This window comes from Chiloscyllium plagiosum, chromosome 31 (assembly GCF_004010195.1).
Source record: "Chiloscyllium plagiosum isolate BGI_BamShark_2017 chromosome 31, ASM401019v2, whole genome shotgun sequence".
NCBI lineage: Eukaryota > Metazoa > Chordata > Chondrichthyes > Orectolobiformes > Hemiscylliidae > Chiloscyllium > Chiloscyllium plagiosum.
In genome coordinates, this window is record NC_057740.1 from 24,980,825 (window position 1) to 24,986,046 (window position 5,222).

Genomic DNA, 5,222 nt, shown 5'->3' on the forward strand with positions numbered 1-5,222 from the left:
TGTCAGTGTCAAGTCTGTCGTCACTGATGGAGATGGAGAGGTCCAGGAGGGGGAGGGAGGTGTCAGAGATGGTCCAGTTAAATTTAAGGTCAGGGTGGAATGTGTTGGTGAAGTTGATGAATTGCTCAACCTCCTCGCGGGAGCACGAGGTAGCGCCAATGCAGTCAATGTCTATCTGTCTGTGTATAGTGCAATGGTGGTCACTTGTAGTGTGACATGAACCCAAGGTCCTGGTTGAGGTCATCACCATGGGTATCGAACCTGGCTATCAGCCTCTGCTCAGCCACTTTGCGTTATTGCCCAGCCCGAAATCCGCCTTGGAGGATGGTCACCCGAAGGTCCGAGTCAACGTCCCTGAGGCATGGTACATTGGTGAGACTGAACAGAGTCTACGGCAATGGATGAATGGACACCACACAACAATCAACAGACAGGATTGTTCCCTCCCAGTCAGAGAACACTTCAGCGTTCCGGGATATTCGACCTTGGACCTTTGGATGACTATCCTCCAAGGTGGAGGTTAGGACAGGTAGCAATGCAGAGTGACCAAGCAGAGGCTGACAGCCAAGTTTGGTACCCATGGGGATGGCCTCAACCAGGACGTTGAGTTCACGTCACACTATAAGTGACCCCATTGCACTATGCACACACACAGACAGACAGACACACACACACACAGATACACACAGACAGACACACACACACAGACATACACATTCATACAGACCCATGCACTCATGCAGACCCTTTCTCACACACAAGCTCTCTCTCATACGCTCATTTGTGCACTCCCATACTCACCCACACACCCTCTCACAGACTTATACCCCTTTACACTCACACTCACACACATGCACATACACACACTCTTTCACCGACACTCATACCCCCCAACCCCATGCATACACAAACACATATAAGTTTGTGGGGTGAATTTGTACTTGCAGAATTACATTTTATTTTGCTCAAAACCTGCATGAACCCATGTAAGATTCTGTAAGTTCCTTTTTTTAGATTAGAATCAGCCTCACACAGGGCACCTCACACCTTCAATGCATTATATGGGCTGTACATATGAAAGAACTGAAACCAACATGCCCATTCTAAAAGATGATAGACTTAACAAACAATCCAGGTCTTTTTCAATATACAATTTCAGTTACCTCACACTGAAAACATTTTCTATAAACTCTGAGTCCTACGATCTTATACCCCACAACCACCTGATGAAGGAGCAGTGGTCCGAAAGCTAGTGCTTCCAATAAACTTGTTGGACTATAGCCTGGTGTTTTGTGATTTTTAGACTTTTATTTAGTAGCTGTCCTTAATTGTATTAATTTTAACTCATTCTATAACTGTTAAAAGTTTAGCCATTACTGATGTTGAATTGTCTGCCCTGTCATTTTCTAATCAGTCTCTTATGCCTTGCTTGAACAGAAATTTTACATTGATAAATTTTCAGTATTTTAATACAACTTCCATTTCAAATGATCTTTAAAAGACTGCAGTTGGAGTGGCTTTTAGATCAGATTAAAACACTACAACTATTTGACAAGCATTTCTATTGATAAAATGATATCATGCTGTAAATTCATGATGGGCACAAAGTGATCTTACAGATGCTTTCCCTTGATAAATCTTTAACTCTCATTTGTCCTTTATGATAATATTGCTGAAGTCTCAGGGATAAAAGAAGAGAACAAGACGTATGTGACAAATGTGTTCTATGATGGACAACAAAGTGATTTAGTTTCATGGTGTGCTGTTTCAATTTTTAACTTATGATGAATGCTGTGGCTGTACAGGACATTGGTTAGGCCACTGTTGGAATATTGCGTGCAATTCTGGTCTCCTTCCTATCGGAAAGATGTTGTGAAACTTAAAAGGATTCAGAAAAGATTTACAAGGATGTTGCCAGGGTCGGAGAATTTGAGCTATAGAGAGATATTGAATAGGCTGGGGTTGTTTTCCCAGGAGCATCGAAGGCTGAGGGGTGACCTCATAGAGATTTATAAAATCATGAGGGGCATGGATCGGAAAAATAGACAAAGTCTTTTCCCTGGGGTTGGAGAGTCCAGGACTCGAGGCCATAGGTTTAGGATGAGAGGGGAAAGCTACGAAACAGACCTAAGGAGCAACTTTTTCACGCAGAGGGTAGTGTGTGTATGGAGTGAGCTGCCAGAGAAAGTGGTGGAGGCTGGTATAAATACAACATTTAAAATACATGTGGATGGGTATATGAATAGGAAGGTTTTGGAGGGATATGGACCAAGTGTTGGCAAATGGGACTAGATTAGGTTGGGATATCCGGTCAGCATAGACAAGTTGGACCGAAGGGTCTGTTTCCGTGCTGTACATGTCTATGACTCTATGAATCTTCAGAAAGAGAAAGATCGTTTGTATTTCTGACTACACTCTTATCACTGCCCTTTTAAGTAAATCAATGTCTGGTGCTGGCTGCCTTCCAATATGTGTGATGCAAAATGAATTTTACTGCTTCACTTCACCCCATTGGCCTTTCTCACCTGAGATATTTGGTGGATTGAATGGTGGAGCAGACTCGATGGGCTGAAAGGCCTAATTTCTGCTCCTATGTCTTATTGTCTTCTAGATCTATAAGGATTCAAGATAAAACCTGAAAGGGTAAAAACAAGCTTGATTAAGGAAGCTGTAGGGACTTCAAATGAATTTTATCTGCAAGTTAGTGGAAGGAGAAATGCGATCAATGTTAATTGTATATCATTTCATTATATACATTAATGATGTATGTTTTCTCTTATTTACTTGTTGGAGTTATTGACAATTACCATTTCTTGCCCATCCCTTGTTGCCCTTGAGAAGATGGTGGTGAGCTGCTTTTTTGAACTGCTGCAGTCCATGTGCTGCAGGTCGAACCATAATACGCTAGGGAGGGAATTCCAGCACTTTGACACAGCAACAGTGAAGGAACATCAATATATTTCCAAGTCAGGATGCTGAGTGGCTTGGAGGGGAATTTGCAGGTGATGCGGTTCCCGTATATCTGCCACCCTTGACCTTGTGTTTGTGGGTTTGAAAGCTGCTGTCTCAGAAAGTTTGGTAAATTTCTGCAGCGCATCCTATTGACCGTACACACTGCTGCTACAGAGTGTAGGGGGTGGAAGGAATTGATATTTGTGGATGTGGTGCCAAATAAGTGGGCTGCTTTGTCCTGGATAGTGTCAAGCTTCTTCAGTATTGTTGAAGCTGCACTTGCCAGGCAAGAAGGGAGTATTCCATCACACTCCTGACTTTTGCCTGGTAGATGTGGACAGGCTTTGGGGAGTCAAGAGTCACCACAGTATTCCTAGCCTCTGACCTGCTCTTGTAACCACTGTATGTATATGGTAAGTCCAGTTGACTGTCTGATTAATCATAACCCTGAGAATGATGACAGTGGAGGATTCAGTGATGGTAATGCCATTGAATGTCAAGAAGCGGTGAGTAGATTGTCAATTATTGGTGATGGTCATGGCCTGGCATTTATGTGGTGTGAATGTTTCTTGCCGGTTTTCAGCCCAAGCCTAGATATTGTCTAGGTCGTGTTACACTTGAACGGAGACTACTTCAGTATCTGAGGAGTTGCGAACTGTGCTGATCATTATGCAACCACCAGCCGACATGTCCACTTCTGAACTTATGATGAAGGGAAGGCCACTGTTGAAACAGCTGAAGATAGTTGGGCCAAGAGCATAACCTTGAGGAACTCCTGCAGAAATGTCCTGGAGTTGAAATAACTGACCTCCAAAAACCATAACCACCTTCCTATGTGCCATGTGTCACTCCAACAGGCAGAGTGTTCTCCCTGATTCACATTGATTTGAGTTTTGTTAGGGCTCATTTGTGCTCCACTTGGTCAAATGCGGTCTTGATATCAAGGGCAGTCAGTCTCACCTCACCTCTGGAATTGAGCTCTTTGTCTCTGGTTGAATCAAGGCTATAATGAGGTCGGGAGCTGAGTGGCCCTGGCAGAATGCAAATTGGGCATCACCTGCTGAGCAGGTGCTGCTTGAGAACACTGATTATGACACTTTCCATATACTATTGCTTTAATATTAGTGTTAGTTCAGCATTTGCATACTTGTTGCCAAAGCTCAAGCCATTACCAGAAACTCCACTGTGAAGGACACTGGATTTGTCAAGGCCAACAACAGGGAAGACTCAGTTACAAACAGAACATCAGCCTTCAGAATATCTAGCTCATTTATATTGAACTTGCTACAGTCACTGTAAAACACTCAGACTATTGAGTAAACGAGTTGGGGCATCATGCTGAAATTGTACAAGATATTGGTGAGACCACTTTTGGAGTACTGTTTACCCTTCTGGTCCCCCTGTCACAGAAAGGATATTTATTAAATTGGAAAGAGTTCAGAAAAGATTTACCAGGATGTTGCTGGGACTGGAGAATTTGAGCTGTAGGGAGAGGTTAGATAGGTTGAGACTTTATTTATTGGAGCGTAGGAGGTTGAGGCGTGACTTTATAGATGTTTATAAAATCATGAGCGGCATAGATAAGGTGAATAGCAAAGGTCTTTTCCCTAGGGTGGGTGAATCCTAAACTCAGGACATATTTTTAACGTGAGAGGAAAAAGATTTTAAAAGACCTGAGGGACAACTTTTTCACATGGAGGTTGTGAATGAACTGCCAGAGGAAGTGGTAGATGCAGGTACAGTTACATTTAAAAGATATTTGGACACATAGATGAATAGGAAAGATTAAGAGGGATATGGGCCAAATGCAGGTCAGTAGGACTAGCTTAGTTTGGGAAACTTGGTCAGCATGAGTGGGTTGAACCAAAGGGTCTGTTTCTGTACCCTATGACTCTATGAGAGTCTACTGACGCCGATATGCAAAGATCTTTAGGTTGTAATTCAGTGCGAACAGGTTAGTTTGTATATTATACAACAACAGGTGCACTCTTGTGATGCAGTGGTAATGTCCCTACCTCTGGGTTAGAAGGTCTAGGTTCAAATCCCACATGCCCCACACATGGGTTGTAACATATTTGAACAGTTAATTAAAAATATCTGCAAAAGTAGGAAGGATAATTGAATCAAAGAAAGCAACCTATGAACTATTAAATCAGATGCAAAACATTGAAGTAGAAAACTAGCATATGGAATTTAATAAGGGTACATGTTACCACCAAACATCAAGTGAAAACACGAGTTATTAATTGTTGAATCAATTCAATGTGAAG